At 41.0% G+C, this 23,852-nt stretch overlaps 1 long non-coding RNA gene across 1 annotated transcript in view; it reads right to left on the bottom strand.

The window, feature by feature from the left end:
* The window catches only part of LOC130542869 (uncharacterized), a 32,225-nt gene extending 12,833 nt beyond the window's left edge, over positions 1-19,392 (bottom strand). The window contains exons 1-4 of the long non-coding RNA XR_008957737.1: positions 18,813-19,392; positions 18,508-18,654; positions 16,178-16,331; positions 13,871-14,013 (exon numbers count right to left, since the gene is read on the bottom strand). This is a non-coding gene — a long non-coding RNA (uncharacterized LOC130542869). The remainder of the gene's footprint in view (positions 1-13,870; positions 14,014-16,177; positions 16,332-18,507; positions 18,655-18,812) is intronic.
* Between the last annotated feature and the right edge of the window lie 4,460 nt (positions 19,393-23,852).

Below are 23,852 nucleotides of genomic sequence, written 5' to 3'. Positions count from 1 at the left end.
CGGCTCTTTGGGCAACTAATCTTTGATAAAGCAGGAAAAAACATCCTGTGGAAAAAAGACAGTCTCTTCAATAAATGGTGCCTGGAAAATTGGACAGCTACATGCAAAAGAATGAAACTTGACCACTCTCTCACACCATACACAAAGATAAACTCCAAATGGATGAAAGACCTTGATGTAAGACAGGAATCCATCAAAATCCTAGAGGAGAACATAGGCAGCAACCTCTACGACATGGGCCAAAGCAACTTTTTCATGACACATCTCCAAAGGCAAGAGAAACAAAAGATAAAATGAACTTGTGGGACTTCATCAAGATAAAAAGCTTCTGCACAGCCAAGGAAACAGTCAAAAAAACTAAGAGGCAGCCCACGGAATGGGAGAATATATTTGCAGATGATGCTACAGATAAAAGACTGGTATCCAAGATCTACAAAGAACTTCTCAAACTCAATACACGAGAAACAAATAAACAAATCAAAAAATGGGCAGAAAATACGAACACTTTTCTAATGAAGACATACAAATGGCTAACAGACATATGAAAAAATGTTCAAAATCATTAGCCATCAGGGAAATTCAAATCAAAATCACACTGAGATACCACCTTACGCCAGTTAGAATGGCAAAAATAGACAAGGCAAGAAACAACAATTGTTGGAGAGGATGTGGAGAAAGGGGATCCCTCCTACATTGTTGGTGGGAATGCAAGTTGGTACAGCCACTCTGGAAAACAGTGTGGAGGTCCCTTAAAAAGTTAAAAATTGAGCTACCCTATGACCCAGCCATTGCACTACTGGGTGTTTACCCCAAAGATACAGATGTAGTGAAGAGAAGGGCCATATGCACCCCAATGTTCATAGCAGCAATGTCCACAATAGCTAAGTCGTGGAAGGAGCCGAGATGCCCTTCAACAGATGACTGGATTAAGAAGTTGTGGTCCATATATACAATGGAATATTACTCAGCTATCAGAGAGAACGAATTCTCAACATTTGCTTCAACATGGACGGCACTGGAGGAGATAATGCTAAGTGAAATAAGTCAAGCAGAGAAAGACAAATATCATGATTTCTCTCATCTATGGAACATAAGAACTAGGATGATCGGTAGGGGAAGAAAGGGATAAAGAAAGGGGGGGTAATCAGAAGGGGGAATGAAACATGAGAGACTATGGACTATGAGAAACAAACTGAGGGCCTCAGAGGGGAGGGGGGTGGGGGAATGGGATAGGCCGGTGATGGGTAGTAAGGAGGGCACGTATTGCATGGTGCACTGGGTGTTATACGCAACTAATGAATCATCGAGCCTTACATAGGAAACCGGGGATGTACTGTATGGTGACTAACATAATAAAATAAAAAATCATTTTATATATATATATATATATATATATATATATATATAAAAGACCTAAATGTGAGACCTGAAACCATAAAAATCCTGGAAAAGAACACAGGCAGCAATGTCTCTGACACTGATAGTAGCAACATTTTTCTAGATAGCTCTCCTGAGGCAAGGGACATAAAAGCAAAAATTAACTCTTGGGACTACATCAAAATAAAAAGCTTCTGCACAGCATAGGAAGCAATCAACAAAAATAAAAGACAACCTACTGAATGGGAGAAGATATTTTTAAATGACATGTCCAATAAAGGGTTAGTATCTAAACTATATAAAGAACTAATACAACTGCACACCCAAAAAACAAGCCAATTAAAAAATGGGCAGAACACATGAACAGACATTTCTCCAAAAAAGACATCCAGATGGCCAACAGACACATGAAAAAATGTTCAACATCACTCATCATCAGGGAAATGCAAATCAAAACTATAATGAGATATCACTTCACACATGTCAGAATGGCTAAAGTAAAAAAACATAAGAAACAAGTGTTGGTGAGGATGTGGAGAAAAAGAAACCCTTGGACACTATTGGTGGGAATGCAAACTGGTACAGCCACTATGGAAAACAGTATGGGGGGAGTGTCTCAAGAAGTTAAAAATAGAACTACCCTATGATCCAGTAATCACACTACTTGATATCTACCCCAAATATACAAAAACACTAATTCAAAGGGATACACGCAGCCCAATATTTAGAGCAGAATTATTTATAATAGCCAAATTATGGAAACAGCCCAAATGTTCATTGATAGATAAATGGATAAAGAAGATGTAGTATATATACAATGGAATATTATTCAGCCACAAAAAATGAAATGTTGCCATTTGCAACAACATGGATGGAGCTAGAGAGTGTAATGCTAAGTGAAATAGATAAGAGAAAGACAAATAGATGATTTCACTCATATGTAGAATTTAAGAAACAAATATACAGAGGAAAAAAAGGAGGGGGGTAGAGAGAGAAATGAAGAAATAGACTCTTAACAACAGAGAACATGTTGATGGTTACCAGAGGGGAGTTAGGTGGGGAGATGGGTGAAATAGGTGATGGGGATTAAGGAAGGCAGTTGTGATTAGCACTGGGTGTTGTATGGAATTGTTGAATCACTATATTGTACACTGAAACTAATATAACACTGTATATTAACTACACTGGAATTAAAAACAACAACAAAAAGAATTATAATAAAGAAAGGTGCAGGACCAGATGGATTCACAGGTGAATTGTACCAAACATTTAAAGAAGAGCTAATAGCAGTTAATATCTATTCTTCTCAATCTAGTCCAAAAAAATAGAAGAGGAAGGAGAGCTTCCAAATCATTTTATGAGGCCAGCATTACCCTGATACCAGAATCAGACAAAGACTACAAAAAAAGAAAACAATAGGCCAATATGTCCAATGAACATAGATGCAAAAATCCTCAACAAATATTAGCAAGCTGCATTCAACAGTACATTGAAAGAATCATTCTCCATGATCAAGAGGATTTATTCTGAGGATGCAAGGATGGTTTAATATTTGCAAATCAATCACTGTGACATACCATACCAACAAAATGAAGGATAAAAATTATATGATCTTCCCAATAGATGCAAAAAAATATGGGACAAATTTCAGTTTCCATTTTTGTTAAAAATTCTCAATGAAGTGGGTTTATAGGGGACATACCTCAACATAATAAAGGCCATATAGGAAAAACCCACAGCTAACATTATACTCAGTGGTAAAATACTGACTGATAGCTTTTCCTCTAAGAGCAGCAACAAGACAAGTTTGTCCACTCCCATCACTTTTCTTCAACATACTACTGGGAGTCCTAGCTGCAGCAATCACACAAGATAAAGGAATAAAAGGCATCTAAATTGGTAAAACTGTCCCTACTTGCAGCTTCCCTGATATTATACATAGAACACCCTAAAGACTGCACCAAAAAAACTATTAGAACTGATAAATGCATTCAGTAAACCCACAGGATACAAAATTAACATATAGAAATTGGTTTCATTTTGATACGCTGATAATGAACTAGCAGAAAGTGAAATTAAGAAAACAATTCCACTTAAAATTGCACCAAAAAGAATACAATACCTAGGAACGAGCTTAACCAAAGAGGTGAAAGATCTCTTATAAAACACTGATGAAATAAATTCATGACAACAAAAACAAATGGAAAGATATTCCATGCTCATGGATTGGAAGAATTAATATCATTAAAATGTCCATACTACCCATGATCTAGAATGTCCATGTAGATGGACATCTACATGTCCAAGCAATCTACAGATTCAATGCAATCCCTATCAAAATACCAACAGTATTTTCCATAGAACTAGAACAAATAATCATAAAATTTGTATGGTACCACAAAAGAGCCCACACAGCCAAAGCGCTCAAGAAATACGGAGCTGGAGGTATCACAATCCTAGATCTCACCATACACCACAAAGTTGTAATCAAAACAGTATGGTGCTGGCATAAAAATAGATGCATAAATTAATGGAAAAGGATAGTGAGTCCATAAATAAACCCACACTTATATGGTCAACCAGTCTACAATAACACAGGCAAGAATATCCAATGGTGAAGAAGATCGTCTCTTCAATAAATGGTGCTGGGAAAACAGGACAGCTACATGCAAAACAATGAAACTGGACCACTTTCTTACACCATATACAAAAATAAACTCAAAATGAATTAAAGACCTAAATGTGACATCTGAAACCAGAAAACTCCTAGAAGAAAACATAGATAATAATTTCTTTGACATCTTCCTTAGCAACATTTTTCTAGATAAGTCTCCTAAGGCAAGGTAAACAAAAGCAAAAATAAACTACTGGGACTATATCAAAATAAACTTTTGCACACTGAAGGAAACCATCAACAAAATGAAAAGGCAACCAGGGCGCCTGGGTGGCTCAGTTGCTAAGTGTCTGCCTTCGGCTTGGGTCATGATCCCAGCGTTCTGGGATCAAGCCCTGCATCAGGCTCCCTGCTCAGCAGGAAGCCTGCTTCTCTCTCTTCCACTCTCCCTGCTTGTGTTCCCTCTCTCGCTGCCTCTCTCTCTGTCAAATAAATAAATAAAATCTTAAAAAAAAATGAAAAGGCAACCTATTGAATGGGAGAAGATATTCACAGATGATATAGCTGATAAGGGTTTAATATCTGAAATATGTAAAGAACATATACAACTCCACACCAAAAAAACAAATAATCTGATTAAAAATGGGCAGAGGACCTGAATAGACATTTTCCTCCAAGAAGACATACAGATGTTCAAGCAACACATGAAAAGATACTCAACATCACTCATAATCAGGGAAATGCAAATCAAAACCACAATGAGATATCAGCTTACACCTGTCAGAAAGTCTAGAATCAAAAAGACAAGAAATGAGGTTGGTGAGGATGTGAAGAAAAGGGAACCTTCATGCATTGTTGGTAGGAATGTAAACTGATGCATCCACTGAGGAAAACAGTTATGAAGTTCCCTCAAAAAATTAAAAATAAAAATACCATATGATCCAGTAATTCCATTACTGGATATTTACCCAAAGAAAACAAAACACTAATTTGAAAAGATATATGCGCCCCTATGTGTATTGCAGCATTATTTACAATAGCAGATATGAAAGTAACCCAAGTGTCCACTTGATAGATGAATGGATAAAGAAGATGTGGTCCTTATGTAAATGGCGTAGTACACAGACATAGAAAAGGATGAGATTTTGCCATTTGTAACAACATGGATGGACCCAGACAGTACTATGCTAAGCGAAATAAATCAGAGAAATTCTATACGATTTCACTTGTATGTGGAATGTAAAAACCAAGACAGACAAATAAACAAAAAGCTGAAACATACTCATAAATATGGAGAACTAATTGTGGCAGAGGAGAGGGGTGCAGGAATGGGAAAAATGGGTGAAGGGGGTGGGAAGTATAGATCTGCAGTTATGGAATGAATAAGTCATGGGGATAAAAGGTGCAGCACAGGGAATACTGTCACTGGCATTTTAATAGCACTGTATGGGGACAGATGGTAGCTACGCTTGTGGGGAGCATAGCATAGGCACAGAATTGTCCAATCACTATGTCGTGTACCTGAAACTAATGTAACATTGTGCGTCCAATTATACTTCAATGAAAAAAGATGAAGATAATTACAAAATAGGCAAATCACTTGAACATATACTCCATAAGTATATACACAAATAAGCAAATGTAGAAGTGCTTAATATCATGTTATCCAAGAAATCCAAGTTAAAATAATGACATACCACTACACACAGCAGAATGATTAGCACAAAACAAATGCAGCAACATCAAAAACAAACCAAATGAACCCAGTGATTCCAAGAACTGATAAGGACGCGAAGCATCCGGCTGCATCTATCACTCCAGCAGTTCCGCCCTTTTTGAAGCTGGCAGTGAGGTCCTAATTTACAGAAGCCAAATCTTTCCTGCCTTTGACTTGACCTCTCTGCAGTTCTTCCCCTTTGCTTGTTCTGTGTTTTTAAATATCACACTTAAAATTCTCATCGTCCACTGCTTCTCAGCCCCTGCCTTCTCTCTCTGTGGTAATGACGCGGCTATGGCGTGCCATCCGCGGGCTGCTCTCAAGTCACTGAGGAAACACAGGCATGCTCATGACTTCAACTATCACACCTATGCCACTCATTCCCAAATCTCGAGGCAAGGGCCACACTTCCCTTCTGAGTCCTCACCCTGATTCTCCAGCTCCTTGCTGGACATTCCCTTCTGAATATCTTCTCCTTTTATCAGCTCAACAGGTCTCTAACCAAACTAATTTCTGCTCAGAATTTTCTGCTATCTTCCTGTAATGTACGCATTTCCTCCCCACCCCCACCTCCTGTCACTCTCAAATTAGAACTGCTTACTTTAATTAATTAATTAATAGAACCAGTTACATTTGATGTTCCCTTTACCCTTATCCCTGCCATCCAATTTATCATTACCAAAGTTTTTTTTTTATAATATGGTCCCACCTAATATTCCCATCAAATACCCAGTAAGCTCTTATTCTTCACTGGACTCCTGAGTCTTTTCAGATGATATTCTTTCTGCCCCAAATTATCCACAGCACTAATAGTACTAGTAGATCTTTTAGTAACGATAGTAGTAATAGATATTTTTTTATTGCAAAGATACTTTAAGTCACAGTGATTTCCCATTCCTTAGGAACTACCACCAATGCCTAGGACTGTCACTACGGTCACAACATATGTAGAGACATGGTTCTGCTCCCTAATTTAGGACCCAAACAGGACAAATGAAATGTGCTAGGGAATTGGGCATGTTGAACCCAGTGATAAAGACTGGGAATGACGGAGAATAATTTAGTATGCCGTAAAGCACTTTAGGTCGGCACTAAAGAAGTCACGTGCTTCTCAGGGGTCGCTGAGCTGGGCATCAGCATTCAACCCCACAAGTCTTCCAGTTTAAGAAGAATAGCAATATGCCATATGTAATATGTTCTAATTTCTAATATGCTGTATGTGTTCATATCCCTTAGGTTATTTATTCCCTTAAATAACTCATAAAATATTTTCCTTGATAATAAAATTGCTATTAATATTTAACATTTGTTGAACAGTGTACCAGGCATAATGCTAAACACTTGACATTTATGATATTTAATCCTCACAATAACCCAAGGAGGGGTTATTATCTCCATTTTACTGAGGCACATAGATGTTAATTAGCCTAATTTCCCTGCTCAAAGTCACACAACTAAGCAGAGAAACTCATGTAGAGACAGAGCTAGATTCCACAGTCTTAGCCCATTACCTAGTGCTGCTTACCCTGGTTGCATAGCAGAATTGAACCTGAGAGGTTTTTTGTTTTTTAAGATTTTATTTACTTACTTGAGAGAGAGTGCGTGTGAGAGCACAAGTGGGGGAGGGGAAGAGAGAGAGGGACAGCAGACTCCCCACTGAGTGAGGAGCCGGATGTGGGGCTTGATGGCAGGACCCTAAGTTCATGACCTGAGCCAAAGGCAGATGCTTAACCTGCTGAGCCACCCAGGTGCCCTTGGAATAACCTGGGAGTTTTTACAGTATGCCATTGCTGGGTCCCACTTGAGTGAATCTGATTTTCTACGTCTGCGGTGTAGCTTAGCCATCTGTATTTTTTAAAACTTTCCCAGGTGATTCTACCGGGTAGACAGAATTGAGAACCATTAGCTACACACTACTGCTTCCTAGAAGTAACTGATGTCTTACAAGTAGCCAACTCTCCCATCCACCCACCCACTCCCTCCCTTCCGCAAACCTCAGAGGGTCTCATAGTATAATTTGATGTTGTCTTAATATTGAAATGTTTTGAGTCACATCCCTTGGTCACCTGGCGAGCCTGATTTGAAAATTCTTGTACCAGCCCTTATTTCCACAAACCAGCACTAGATGGCAGACTACACATAGGGAATCATGTTGAGCATTTCCATTTCAGAAACTTTTTTCCTTTAAATAACCTCACTAGCCAATATTCGAGTTTAACCATATAGTATTAAAACCAGGGTAATTTTTTCATAAATTGAATTACTCTGTATTATGGGTCAATTCATATTACTTTAAGCAGAGCCATGAATACCCTGTATATAGTATGGCCTGGATTTAAGTCCTCTTCCTGCTTTAGCTTTAGAAAGTGTTTTGTTCATATATAAAATGAAGTAATTGTCCTTCTTATTATACTCGAGAACACTTTTCCACCAATAGATTTCCATGTCTCTGTCAAATAATTGGCCCATTATAAAAACATTTACAAATATTCTGCTTACCTTTCTCAGGGACTTATCACACTCCAACCTGCAAGGCAGAGGGTGCTTAGTTCTATATCGCATTTCCCCTTCTCCTTAGAGACCGTGTCTGCTTGGATAATGGAGCTACAGAGGTGGGGGATGTGAGACTCCATATCAGAGTATATTAATGTGATCATGTATTAGGATCTCACAACCAGGAAATTACCCTCACATTCCCGAATTCAAAAGGGCCTAGCCACCACCAAGTTAGCATACCCAGGGCAGCCAAGACAGGGTACACCTGTCTTGAACTTTTTCAAGGTGCAGTGGGGTTCTCCATTCTACTACCTTAGGTTTTCAAGTGTTAAACAATATCCTTCATCTGAATTTACACACGATGAAAGATAGAACTGGAGAGATTTAGTTCAGGCAATCTTCCTAAATACAAATACATGATCACCAGCTCCATGGCTCCCCAGTTCTCTTGGATATGGTCTGGATTCCTTAATAGGGGTTATAAGGTTATGCAAGATCTAGCCCCGCCCTTCTTATCTCCCAACTTTTCACCCCCCAATCCCACATATGCCAGTAGAGGTCAGACTAGATTTATTTCAGCTTCAGCAACATACCTTCTTCTGTCTCATGCATGTTCACAATGAGCTGGGAGGGTTTTTTTGGTTTTCTTTCCCACCTCCCATTTTGAACTTCACCCTAACCCCTGCTTATCCCACCTTCACAAGTTCAATTTCTATCTACACATTAGGTCTTAGCTTACATGTAACTTCCTCCGAAAGCCTTCCTTGACCACTGAAGTATAGCTTTGTTTCCTCTCTGAGTATTCTGCCTTTTCCCCTTCAGACTATCTACCACACTCTGCTATGATCACCTCTTTTTGTGTCTGTAAAGATAAGACGGCAAACATCATGGAGGCATTCTTAGTTATTCTTGGATTCTTATCACCTAGCTCAATGCTTGGCAAATACCAAGTTCTCTGTAGATATTTACTGAACGAGTGAGGTCTCAACATCTAATAGCACCCTTCTTATGTTTCTGGTTTGAGAGCAGTAACTTTATGCACACCTCAAATAATAAATTGTCTAAAACCAGCCCACACTGTCCCAGACCTAGAAAAACAAAAGAGCATCCCAAGTAATAGATTTGAAAAACAGAACATGTATGAAACACCCCCAAATCTTGTAGATTCGCTTCAGATCCAAGGTGACAAGATGTGAGACAGGAAAAATACAATAAAATTTAAGTCTCTTTTGCTACAAAATTGAAGGAGACTTTACAAGATCACGCAAAGTTCATGTGTATCAAGAACTTCTCCACATGGAGAACTTACAGTGATTTGGGTTCACTAAAAATGGACTTAGGTCTTACAAAGAACAATTTCCATAATAAGGATGAGCTCACTTCCTTCCACTAGCCCCCCCCCCCGCCCCCCACGCTGCTCTTTGCCTCCCCCCTCTACTACAATTCAAGCCAGGAAACAATACAATTCCTCAAGAATAATTTTAAAGATAAGATTAACTCGATTACATTTCTTCAAACTCATGTTATAGCTTGTAGAGAAACCTCAGTGCTGACATAGCCCTGTAGCTTGTATACTTTGCTGACGGGTTTACTAAGGAGTTCTTAATTTTTGGCTCCAAATAAAGATAATGGGATTGAGTAGATTTAAAATCCTTTTAGTTCCTATTCTGGGCCAAGGCAAACTAGCAAAAATCAAGTTCCTGGGGAACATTATTAGGTTTCTTGTCCCCTCTTTACCAAGTCTCAACATGATTACTTCTGCATAAATATGCAAAAGCCTATTTTGAAGGTTATAAGCAGCAGCCCGTAGATCTCTGAAACTCATCTTGAATTTCTGTAAGAATGTTCATTGTAAAATCTAAGGTTTTCTTTGTCACTCCCTAGAAGAAAGTGCTGTAGGTTTCTTTTTTTTTAATAAAGATTTTATTTATTTATTTGAGAGACAGAGAAAGCGCTAGGGCTGGGGGGAGGGAGAGAGAGAGAGAGAGAGCGGGAGAGAGACAAGCAGACTCTCCACTTAGTGCAGAGCCCAACGTGAGGCTCGATCCCAGGATCCTGAGATCATGACCTGAGTGGAAGTCAGATGATTAACAGACAGAGCCACCCAGGCGCCCCGAAAGTCCTGTAGATCTTAATATCAAGAATTATCGTTCTTGTCCTGAGAAGCGGGTTTCCTCTTAGCTGAGAGACCACTAAGAATGCATTAAAATTATAAACCTCAGTATCTCACCCCAGATATACAAATGTTTAAATTCTATTGGTGGGCCCTGAGCGATTATAGTTTTATTAGCTCATCAGGTGATTCAGATGCACACAAGTTTGGGAATCCCTCTTATAGGTGACAATCATGTAATTGAGTAGTTTTCACATTCAGCCACTGACAAGCTTAGAAAACAAATTTACGTTCATTGGTAGGTGTATAGACCATTTTATTATACTTCTTAATTATTTTTCTGTCTCCCTGTGTTCACATCTTCGGTTTGTATTTATTTCCTCTTTCACCTCACTTCCAGTTTAAATTCTTGTCATAGTACATAACCACATAAGCCATCTTAAATTCTTTGTGGAACATGACAAGAAACAGGCAGAGAGCCAGACAAGTATGTAAATAATTATTACACTCAGCTTCTGTAGAGAAAGAAATATTCTTGGCAATTGGTGCAGAGTTAGCATCCTTGACTGACCTGGAGAAAGCTCCATGCATGTGTGTGAGTCCACACACACACACACACACACGCACACGCACACACACAGGCTTGCTTATGCTAGGGGAAAGGGGAGAGGAGGCCACACATGTGAATTAAAGAACTATTGTACTTCTGCTTTTCAGTGAATGATTTTTAAATATTTCCACCAAAAAGCAACTGTACTCTTTGCGGCTCATTAAACTTATGGTACATGTACCAGCTAGAAAACTCCTGTATGAAACAGTAACGTGGGTAGATGTTTTGATGAGACTACCGTTCTCTCTGCTGGGCCCTTTCTTGGTTGGCCCCAACCCTCTCCATCTTAATCTCTGCCTTGTCTTCTTTTACTGAATCCCCAAAGAAGGCATACATTTATAGGAGTTTTAGAGAGTGATTCTCAGAATTACTGGAAGGGAGGGGGACCGTAGGCTGTTTTGATATGTTTCAATGAGGGAAATGCACTCTCTGCCCTTCTGTCTTTACTACAACCTTCTGTCTTTACTACAACCACCAGCCTTTGAGAATCACTGTAAACGGGGCTAAGCCTGGAACTGTAACATATGGGTAACTGTTTGCTTTATTTATCTGAGTGACTGATCATGTGTCTGTGGCTGGGAGAACCAGATTTTTGTCTCCTGTTTTACTCTCCTCAGTCATTCCCAGGAGGAGGCTCTGGTGAGACCACAGTTTGAGACATCTCAGCTAAAGGACCTCGGGGAGGCTTCGGGTTGATGTAGGCTGACACAAGCTCTCTGTCCTAGAAACCAGGCTTGAGGCTGTTAGGGTCCAGTGCATTTGCTGGTTTTTCACTTTTTGGATATCTATTTGTCATACAGCTCCCTCTGTTCTGAGACATAAGTGATGGCTAGTCTTCACCAGACCAAGATCAGCTTTATAAGAATTGGGTAAGAACTGGGTCAGTGTGGTCCAGCTGAAAACCCTAGAGTCTGATAAATCTAATTGGGAAATGTTCTTCAGTGCTCTGTAGGTCAGCACAATGTTCGTCAAACTGCTACTATATTTTGACATAAGTATTACACAAAAGGTCCACTTGAAGACAAGATCCTTCAATACAACCGACATTCTGAGAACCTATTTTGTGTAGGTATGGGCTAGGTAAGGTGAGCTGCAGACAAGAAGGTGATAGAGTTAATAACAAGAGCCAGCACTAGCCAGCATTTAGTGAGCATCTGGCAAATACACATACTCTAATTAAATTTGAAAAAGTTGAGCATTACTCACTTTTTACCATAAGAGAGCTATTCTGGACCATAAGTCCAGGATAGATAAGAAACTTGCCCAAAGCCATGTTTTAGAGATAGAACCCAAAGCTGCTATTTTCCCTAACTATGGAAGGCACCACCTCCATCATGGTGTGTGGGGGTGTGTGTGCGGCGGGGGGCGCGGCAGGGTGGAGTGTGTGTGAGTGTTAAAAGGTACGTAAATCAATAACTACAATACCAAGAGGAAGAAAATAAGGGATGTAGGATGGGAGAAACACCAACACGGTGCTATGAAGGAGGAAAAGACTCTCAAGAGGAACTGGAAACTGGTTTTTGAATTGATTTTGAAGGCCATAAGAAATGGATGGGATTGGGAAAGATGGAATTGAGACTGGCATATCATGAAGAAGAAACTGAGAAAACGCCTGGAGACTAGAGAGGACTGGTTGGTTTAGGAGAGGGGTAGTTCTCCAGTTTAGTGGGTATTCAGGGTAGGTCCCAGGGCCCATTGTGGAGAGCTCTGGAGGCGCAGCTGGGCCAGGGAGTATCTCTAATTTGCTAATGGACTATTCATGGTTGTTGGGCAGCAGAGAATTGACAGCAGTTGTGCTTAAAAAGACAAACGGGTGAATTGCATACAGAGATGGTATTTGAAAAGCACGGAGGCCAATTAAAAGAATTTCAAAGAAGTCCAAGAAAGAATGAGGGCAACTTGACTGCAGGCAGCAGGAACTCATGGGAAGGGGACAGATCCAAAACACCGACTCAGGACTTTGGCAGTGATTAGAGAGTAGGAGCAGATTTTGGGATGAGCTCAGTTTGGGACACGTTGAGCTTCAAGCAAGAGTAGGAAATTCATGTAGAGATGCCCAGAAGGCAGTTGGGATAGCCCCCTACAGTTAAGAAAGGGAGATTTGATAAAATGTGAGAGATTTTTGCATAGAGGTCTAAAGGAGAAGATGGGATTGCAGAAAGAAGGAAGAGATGGGAGGGAATAGATGGTGGTTATCAACTGTAAACACACTCTGTCTGGGGAGCAAAAATAAGTGTGCCAATGAAGGAAGAGATGTATAGAATTAAGTGGCAAACTTACCCTTACAGAACTCCCCATGCACGAAAGACTTAAACAGGGAAGAGCCATCCCTATAATCTTAAGAAAGGTTGGATGACAGGCTTAGGCCTCCTGATTTGTGATATTCAGGATTCCTTGGGTTGTTTCTTGTGGTTGTGTAATAACTGTCAGCCTGAAATAACTTCTCAGTTTTCTCCTTTTGGTTTGTTTTATTTACTAGGTCTTGTATAATAGCAGCAGACACCAGCAATTGCTCTTTAAAATACAAGCCTAAAGGGTAGGCTGGGCGAGATCCGCCCCACAAGCTGTTCCTGCATCTAGTCATTTTTCCTGCTCTCCCTCTTGCTGGAAGGTGATCCCTGCTTCATTACCAAGGAATTACCTGGGCATTGCTGCAACCTGAGCAAACATTTACTCAAGCCAGAAGCCCTTCAAATGGCAAGATTACTCTTTCAATATTTACCATTCTGCCCTTGGCGACTGAGACCAGAACACCGTTGATGACTTTCAAACACCCAAAGAAAGGTTAATAGATTTGAACGATGGCTATCATGCTCTTAAGTCACTTGGCAAGTGGCAAATAATGGCGTAGGGCATACAGCCATTGCGGGAATAGCTACTATAAAATAAATACCTAATACCATGGAAATTGACCTGTTTATTACAGGCGTTGGTTGTGCTCACCGCAGGCTCAGTAGCTCCTGAAGGGGCTGCTCCACCATTTCTCTCCGCCCTCCGCTCTCCACCGCAAAGCATCAGTGGCTTTTAAAGGGGGAGCCGCTCGGCCCAGCGTGAATGTGGCTTTGGCTTCTTCCTGCCTCCTCTAGCTGTAAAATTCAGGAGAGGAGGCAAATGAAAATCCGTTTAAAGATTTTAAATCTTCTAAAGAATCAGATCTTGTTCATTTTAGACTCTGCTGTCTTCACCTACTCTTTAAGAAATTGGAGAGGACATAGAATTCCAAACTAATTCAGATCCGCCAACCAGTACGGGGGAGCTGTCTGTATTTTGGTTTCTCGTGGAAGTAGTAGAGTCGCTTGGTGAGAAGGGCTTTGGAGTCAATTAGTCCCGAGTTCAGTTTTCACCTCATTGATTCCATTACCAGGAAGACATCTAACTGCATTATTCTGGAGAAGAGCTGTGACGGGCTTTAGGTCCTGGATTATGGGGAACAAGCAGACAGTCCCTGCTCTCATGGAGCTTATCTGTTAGTTGGAGGTGATGGCAATTTAAAAAAAAATGCTGTAATAAAAATCAAAGCAGGGCCACAAGGTTCAGGGTTCCTGTGGGGTCAGAGCTGTCGCGTACCTCTCCCTGCCTCCATGCGGGCTTAGGCAAATTTCTTAGCTTCTCAGTTTCCTCATAGAGTTGTTGGGAGGATTCAGTTAACTAATACTTACAAATCACTAAGTACATAGTCCGGTGGGTAGGAAACACAGAATGAACACTATCAGATGTTATTTTAAGCTCCCAGGGGCAGGATTTTGAATCATTTTCCTCACTCAGCGCTGTATCCCCAGGGCCTAGAGCTGTGCTGATGCATGGCAGGCATTTAATAATATCTGCTGGCTGAATAACTTTGATGAGGAAGAGAATCATAATGGGGAAAAAAAGACAACAGTGGAGATAAAATTAAACAATAAAAAGATTCATAGACTGCTTGGTGGAGCCTTGGTAACCTGAATGGAACAAAGTGGAGCTTTTTAGGGAGAAACTAAGCCCCCAGAGTGAGCTCAAAAACTGTAATTGTAAGGGGTGCCTGCGTGGCTCAGTCAGTTAAGTGTCCGACTCTCGATCTCAGCTCAGGTCTTGATCTTAGGGTTGTGCGTTCAAGCCCCAGTTGGGCCCCACACTGGGTATGGAGCCTACTTAAAAAATAAAAATAAAATAAATTTAAAAATTGCAGTTGTAACTAATCCTCAAACGAAGGAATCAGAGCCTTTCTTCTCTCTGTTTGTCCACCAGGGGGAGTATACTACCCACCACAAGTCAGCCTTTCCCAGCACCTCTGAACGTGAAGCTCTTTGAAAGGGTAATGAGTTAACAGAAGCAGTAGAGCCTGAGGCGGCAGCCTGTTTTAATTTAAAGAAATAGTTCAAAAAAAGGTCTCAGATCAAATAAAGTGGTAGCCAAAACAACTGATCAAAATGTGATTCAGAGAGTCTTTCAAATTTTGAAAGAGAAGAATAAAAATTAAAGAAGATCTATTATGAAGGGTGTGTATCTGCTCATTTCGTAATCTTTAGGTACTCAAATTACGATGCTATAAACATCATTATGGAGATATTCCTTGATTATTTTAGAAATCAAAGTTTGCCAATATTCATTTTCTGCATATATATTTTACGATTTTATTTTGGAATACTCTCACCTGATGTGGGGCTTGAACGCACAATCCAAGATCAAGAGTGGCACACTCTACCGACTGAGCTAGCCAGGCGCCCCTTTGCACATTTTCTTGCCTGCTTGATCCAGATAATTTGTGAATTATAATATTTTGTTTTTCATTAAAACCTCTTTCGATCTCATATTCACGGGTGGGGTTTGTAAAGTATAAATGGTGACTGTTAAACCAGTGTCGAACATATGTTGCCATGATGAGACTAGAAGCATAAATAGAGCATAATCTCCAACGGAGCCCGGTAATCCTTTAAGCTCCAGGGGTTGTTGGTAAACGTGGCCTCTGCATGTTGCGCTGATGAATCCCAGGTTCCTTCCTCAGGTGACAATTACGTGACTTCCTGAAACTCTTAGGTATGACACAGTACTACTTGAATGAAAATTATTTTATCACAATAAGAACAGTTTGAGAAATGCCTTTATTTTAGTATATATCTATAAACAACAATGTTGTGTGGAGTTTTTCATGTTGGTTAAAATTTCAGTGACTCAAAGCTATGAACCGAGGTCATTCTATGATTCAAATTCTAAACTCAAGGAGGCATCTGCGTGAGAGCCAGCTACCTCCCCAAAGGTTAAGGAGAAACATACCTGTTGGATCTGGCTCTCATCGAGGGGTATGAAGTTGCTCTGAGGCGAGAAGGCAGCCATCTTTGGAAATGCAGTTTGCAGAGTCAGATGCTTTGCTCCTCCAAACCCAGAGAGGCAGAGGTGCCAAGAGAATCCTCATAAGGCTTGGCCCTGCCTGAAAGAAAAGACACTTTCCCCCTTAATTAAATGTCTGCTTAGTCAGGGACTTGTTGATCTGTCCCATTCTCCTTAAGTAGGGGGAAAGTTAATTGGAGTGACTTGGCATCACAGGGATTGCCAAGTAAGGAGGGGAGTCAGGGCTGTTGGGGGTTTCTGGGAGGTAAGGACGATGGGTCCCACTAGTCCTGCCTGGAGACAGCTGCAGAGGGAAGATGAGAGAGCTACAGAGCTGCTGGGAAACCAAGCAAAAGGAGCAAAGAGGCGTAGGCAGAGGAAGGGCATGTGAATGTGCAGCTAGATGTCAGCAGCAGAGGTGACCACACTTAAGAATGAACCAGCAATGCCCAGGAAAGCTTCAAAGGCTTGAGCCTGGCTTGAGTAGGGCAGGTTGGAGCCGCTGTCCACCCCTAATGACCACAATACAGCTTAGCAGCTGTGGTGAACCAGGGAGACAACTGCAACCTCCCAGTTAAGTAAGGAGATGTTAGTCTTCTCAGGACACTGGGGGAGCTAGCAGCCAGAAGAGGGAAAAGGGAAAGCTTCCTAAAGAGCAAACCATGCCCCCTCCCCTAAAGAAAAACACAGGAACTGTATATTTGGATCTAGCCAGAGCTGGGGTCATGTGGGAAAGCTTTCTTAAATGTGTAATTTTAAGAAATGAATAGAAATGAGTCTTTTAAAGATGAAATGAGACTCTATGATAACCAATATTTATTGGAAGTTATAAACTATGGCCCATAATCATGAAGGGACTCAATAACCAGTAAGAAGGGGAAGTTCCAACACCATGTGTATGGAGGCAGCTACTAGAAGATATAAAAATCCCTTTATGTTCAAACCCCCAACATTTTTTTCCCTTAAAACTATCTAATTTCAACACATTTCACACAAAAAGGGAAGACGGCATTATTCCGGTTCAGTCAGGAATCGAGTAACGGCATGCTGAGACACACACCTGGTTTCTTGTGCCCCCAACCTCGTGCCTCCCGTTATGACCTCACCAGCTGCATTTTGTTGGGTTCCGGCGAGTCATGGCGGCTTAGAGCTCCGAGCGAGCCTCCCTGCGCATTCCTTTCCATTCACCGATCTGATAAACGTGCTCTCTCAAATCCTTCCCTTTGAACCCAAGTCAGATGACCTACCTAAAATCCAGATCTTTGCCCAATGTGTTTAGCCACTTTCTGTAACTCTTGGGCCAATGATGGAACCTCGTTTTCTCATTGACAAAATTCAGGGATGACTCCAGAGCCTTTTAACCCTTCTACTTAGTAAGGAAGAGACTTAAAGGATGCATTATCCCAAAACGTAGAGCAAGGCAGAATTTTTAAAAAGTTCAAAATGCGTTTAAGTAGACTCATGGCTAAGAGATGAGAGTGTAAAGAGTAATGTAAATAGAAAGAGATGAGAAGAGTACGCAAAAACCTGGTTTTGGAAATGAGTTTAAGGAGAGACAGGTTGTAATGACGTTAAGGGGAGGAAGGCAGTTAGGTAATGGGGGCTAAGTCTGAGATCTTATAACTGTATTTGAAAACAATTCCTTTGAGCTATGAGAAAAGAAAGCATGCAGGGAGGCTCAGGAGAGACAGAAATAGTTTCCGAGCTTGGGAACTAAATAGCAAAATGAGGTTGATAGTTCAGGAGGAGACAGGAAGAGCATTCACATGGTTTGATAAAATTAGCATTCAAGCCGGCTGTTCAAATAGAGAGGGTCTCCTGAAAACAGTCAGAAATGCAAGAAAATCAACAACTGCTATAGCAATTCAGAGATACAAACCATACCAACACGGTCCTCAAACTGCCCTCAACAGACCCAAAGAGGGGGCCCAGAGAGGGGATCAGAGGCCAGGTTGGTTCATATGTCCAATGAAGAGAACGTTACCACTGATATCCTCAGCTTGCAAAACTCAATTTTCCTTCCATCTCCTAAAGCTCTTGGTCATCTTAACTACAACAGGACAAGGAGAAATAATTACAAACATACAACTCACACACACACACTGAAGTTCTGTGTTAGGGGTAAGCACCAAGTGTTTCAGAGCCATGAGTAGGAAACAACCAGCAGAGTTTTCCTGGGGGCCGGGGCGTGGGGATAACAAGCCAACAGCAAGCACAAACGCCGTCCTGCAGATCGAGACACTATATTAGTAGAAGCGACATGACACACAACTCACCGTCACTCCTTTAGAACGTTCCTCTTTATTTGAGAGCCTGAGGAGTATGTTTTTCAGGTGCTCTTAGCTATCTTGTCAGTGTCATTCTAGTCCCAGCTGTGGCTCATCGGCTGTCGCTATCTGAATCCTGATTATGTGTGTGGGGCTCTGTGGGTGTAGATCAATAAAGCCGTATTAGATAGTAATGTGTGTCCTCTTCTGTGGCTGCTGGGGCAAATTCCCAGCAACTGGCTGACTTACAGCCATAGGAATCCGTTCTCTCCGTTCTGGAGACCAGAGCCTGAAATCAACATCAGTGGACCAACCTCACAATGTCAGCAGACGTATGTTCCTCCTGATGGCTCTGGGCTCCGGAGAACCCCTTCCTTGCCTCTTCCAGCTCCTGCTGGAATTCTGGCAGCTTCTGCTAGTGCTCAGTGGCTTGTGGCCCCACCACTCGAATCTCTGTCCTCACGTCACCTTCTCCTGTGTATGTGTGTGAACCTCTCCCTTGCAAGGACACCTGTGATGGCATGTAGCCCTCCCTTGGTTAATCCAGGGTAGTCTCCCATCTCAGGATCCTGAAATCACATCTGCAAAGTGTGTGTGTGCTCACATGTGGTTGTAGATAAATATCTTCTGCTATTCTAGCTAGTGTTCAGCTAACCGAGACTCCTTAAGTCTTCTCAGAAGTGGAGAAGCATGGCCCTCAGCTGTTAATTACTGTGTGATGCCTGCTGTCCCTCTGTGTGCCTCAGTCCGGCACCTCAGGCCTGTTTCTCGTGTCTCCTGCCCTGTGGTGCCATCACTTGTGTGATGACTGAGAAGTCACAGCTCACTCACTACCTACTCTCCAAATAGGAATCTTCTCTGATTCTTTGTTGCTTGAACCCCGAAGTACACAGCAAGACAGAGCCCAGCCCCAAGGGTCCCTTAATATTGTGAGTGGCTGTCTCTGGATGCGGGACCCTTGACCTCTGAGGCTCTCTGGTGCCAGGAAGTCTTTAGTGACAGGATTTTAAGAGCCTTCGTGCTGGAGCTGCTTGTGCCCCTCTGGTGAACAGTTGTTCTTATCTCAGACACTGGGATGACTGCTTATCAGGCAGGACGTTCACTGACCCCACTCAGGGAAACAACTGTTCATCCACCAGGCTCCAGGAAAATTACCCAGCTGTATTAAGGCTGCAAAACCAGTAGCCAAGAGCTCTGCGGCTTGGCTTCAGAATTATTATTGAGACTAAAGACTCAGCCCCCATCGGAAACAATTGTGGAATGAGTTCAATCATAAACAGTCTAGGCCTGCCATCAGACAAGGCAAGTTCACACCGACATGTCTTCCTCTGGTGAGCCTGGACATGCCCAGCTTCTGAAGCTCCAAAACGAGAGTTGATCCAGCTAAAACAGACGCTTTGAGATCCAATTCCCAGACTTCTGTTACTGAAGGTCTTCGTTTTTTTCATTCCCTTCCTTGCTTGCTCACATTCTAGCAAAGTCCTCCCTCTATCATGGTACAAATGACACAACATTATGGTATAACACACAACTGGGACAAAGATGAGGAAGGGTATATTTTATAATGAGAAAACCTACAAAGTGGCCACTGTGGGTGTGAATAATCTCCACATGACAGATTTCTTAGGAGGATTTTAGAGACAGTACACTGATTTTTGGGGGACTGTTTGCACTGTTTCTTTCTTTTCTTTTTTTTTTTTAAGATTTTATTTATTTATTCGACAGAGATAGAGACAGCCAGTGAGAGAGGGAACACAAGCAGGGGGAGTGGGAGAGGAAGAAGCAGGCTCATAGCAGAGGAGCCTGATGTGGGGCTCGATCCCATAACGCCGGGATCACGCCCTGAGCCGAAGGCAGACGCTCAACCGCTGTGCCACCCAGGCGCCCCTGTTTGCACTGTTTCTAATTTTATTCCATCAGCTCTGCCAAACCTCATTTACTTTGCCACTTGGGGGGGCAGGTTGCTTGAGCCCAAGACTGGGAGTGAAGTTACATGTTCTATTCCAATCTCCTTTAGAGACTAATCTACACTTCTAAAAAAGTCACAGACTCTTTTTTGTTTAGTCCTTCCCTCCATTAAATACACGTTATAGTAAATTATTGATACGGGTCCCCTGAAAATGGAAAAGACTGGGGCTTCATGAAGGGTTTAGATTGTTTGAGAGAAAAGAGCAATGTAAGTGCAAGATATTACTTCCATTCATAGATATCTTATTAGTTGTAGACATAAAAGTTGACTAATAAAATTATATTATTTTAAATAAAACCTAGCAAGGGGGATGGGGTAAATTGGTGATGGGGATTAAGGAAGACACTCTTTGTGATGAGCACTGCACGTTGTATGGAAGTGTTGAATCACTAAATCCTGTACCTGAAACAAATATTGTCCCGTTTGTTAACCAACTGTAATATAAACTAACTGTAGTTAACTGACTGTAATGTAAATAAAAACAAACAAAAAGAAGCATATTGGAAAAAAAACATAGTAAAAAGAACATTGTACTTTCACTGCAGAGATAAGGAAAAATGTATATCTATGGGGAAAAACATGTGAAAAACATTATGGTTTCCAAAATAATTAAATGACAGGTTTCTTTTCTCTTTGAAGGACTCTTACATCTCTTATATCTAATAACTTTTTGCTTATTTAGGGAGTATAAATAAGGAAAAATAATGTATTTGCTTTTGAAAATGAAATTAATACAGAGCTTGCCCATTTTGCCTCTTTCCCTAATAAGTAGGAGGATTAAGAAGTCTTTATTGGTTCCTGATTTCCCCTCTATGAATGACTTAGCCTTTTCCTACCCCATTCTACTATCACACATGTCACAGGAGAGTTTAACAGCTTGAGTTCTGGGGTCAGTATCTCTGGGTTCAAATTCCAGATCTACTCTTCTTAGTTATATGACCTTGGGCAAGTTCCTTAACCTTTCTGGACTTCAGTTCCCTCATCTATAAAGTGGGGATAATAATAGTACATACCTTAGAATATTGTAGTGCATATTAATCCTTGGTTCTTAGAAAGCTCCCAACAAATCTTAGCTATTACTATTACTTTCTTTTAATATATGACCTACTGTTTCTTGTGTTAGACCGATTTATGTTTGTTTCCGTCTCTCCTACTAGGTTATGAGAGGTGACTGTGCCTTCTTCACCTTTTTCTCTCTCCCAGGTGTTTACTATAATGCATTATACGTGGTAGATACCTGGTAAATATCTGTAGAATTGAATTATCTCAAGCATTTGGAAAATCTATGCACAAAATCCTATGAAGTTTCAAATGAAGGATCAGAAATCTAGTATATTGCAAAACCCTATTTTAAAGGGAAAAATATCACCTTTAAGACTGCACTTGAATTATTCCTCCCTCTTGCCGTCCTCAGGCTCAGCCTTCAATCAGGCTTCACTCATCTGCTGTTTGTACTTTGGTCTCTAGACTTTGCCTGTCAGCCCATTCTGTACCACTCACAGCGCCGGAGCCAAGTCTCCCCGCGAGGCTTCCACCAAATCATGTCTTCCTGCAGAATGTGGGGAGGGTTCCACACCAGTCCTCCACTTTGGTTCTTAGAACTCAACGGTTATGACCTCCCAGCTCTCTTAGGACCCAGTTTCTGCCTCATGTAAAGGGGTTTGTAAGGTTTAACTCTCATAAGTCTCATTCTCCTGATCACATAAATAAGTTGTGTGATTCCGTTAAATAGGTTTGCAAGCCCTTCCAGCTACCCACTTTAAGCAGTAATCTTTGCTAAGAGATTTTTTTTTTAATGTTCTCTGGAGGCATCTGGTTGAAACCCCTAAGCAACTAGAGCGGGTGAGGCATTATAATAACAATGGATTTGCTGCATAATACTTGGGTCTAAGAAATGTCACATTCCCCTATTTGTTCAAAATCAAATTATATCTGGTCCAGTTGTGAGCTTTATTTTTCTGATCTCAGTCAGGTTTGGGGAATTCTTTCCCCTTCCTGAGGGTCAAGCAGGAGGGTATTTTCACAATTAAGGGCGTTAGGGAATAGGTGTTTCTGATCACAGTTGATGCTCCCCCATCCAAGTTCTGCAGGTGGGCAGCTCCAGCCCTATTAGGCTGAGTAGAGGCATAAAAGCCCATCTAAGCTGGCTCCTCCCTCGTTCCTGGTATCCAACCCAGCCCTCATCTGTTTTTGTTGGCTTCCCCCATTAGAGTTCAGCGTTTCTACTCAACAAGACACTCTGGGCCTCCACCACTCTTGAAAACCAACCCCTTCTCAGTCCGTCCTCTCTCATCAACCTCCTTTTGCCCTGGTCCTAGAAGTTTGCTCTAGGGCATCTTCCAGGCCAAGCTGTCAAAAAAAGGTCCTCCTGTTTCTCTCCTGTGAATACCAGAAGCTCTGGGATGAAACTGCTTAGATAAAAAAAGCACAAGGAAAAGAGAAAAAAATTGCACTCTGTCCTGAGTCTTACAGAAAAGGAAAAATAAGATCAAATTTAATATCTCTATAAATTACTCTGCGTGTGTTTTACCAAAGTCCCTTGCCTTACTATCAAGCCACTCAGAAATCTGGGCACAAAAGCCCATTGCAAGGAGACAATGGGGCAGGGTCACCATTAGCAGGATTTGTACCCAGCGTGCATCTGGGGGCAGTTGACAGAACCTTGTTTCCTGGGACAATAGAAACTTCCAAGGGACTAGACTGTGACCAATATCTGGATTCTCAATGGGGAAATAGAACTTCTTCCATGGGGTGAGTCCTAAAACAACCAAGGGAGACAGATTCTGGTCTTATCTTTTTTGGGGTAAGCCTATATTTTAGCCAACATTAAATGTTTATCTACTCATATCAGCACAACAAATCAGTTCTTGAATAGACCAGTGCCCTTGGAGTCCAGGGAACAGTTTTATTTAATGGGCTCTTTTTGTTGATAATATATTCAGAGCAAAGATATTAAGTTTTAAAGTCAGTTGTCACTATTTTAGCTAATGTTTAGGAGTTGCTATAAATTTAAAAAGTAAACTAGAAATTACCTAAAGATTTCTAATTGTAGTAGTTTCAATTTTAAGCATTAATACATTGAACTAATAAAGTAGCATCAAATTCAGGTTCTTAAATTTTTTCTTTAAAATTAAGCATTCTATGAGCACTGGGTGTTGTATGCAACTGAAGAATTGTTGCACACCACATCCAAAATTACTGATGTTCTATGTGTTGGCTGATTGAATTTAAATTAAAAAATTAAGCATACTGAGAATCTGAGAATTTGCAAATATAATAATTCTAAGAATTAGGACCTAACTTGAGTATAACTGGGTATTTAGGTCAATCAAGCTATGCTCAAATATGCTTCTTTTTTTTTTCAGGGTGTGGAAAATGCTTTTTA

Source organism: Ursus arctos, unplaced genomic scaffold, assembly GCF_023065955.2.
Source record: "Ursus arctos isolate Adak ecotype North America unplaced genomic scaffold, UrsArc2.0 scaffold_6, whole genome shotgun sequence".
Lineage (NCBI taxonomy): Eukaryota > Metazoa > Chordata > Mammalia > Carnivora > Ursidae > Ursus > Ursus arctos.
The sequence above is the reverse complement of the archived record's forward strand: the minus strand, read 5'-3'. Positions and strand labels throughout refer to the sequence as shown.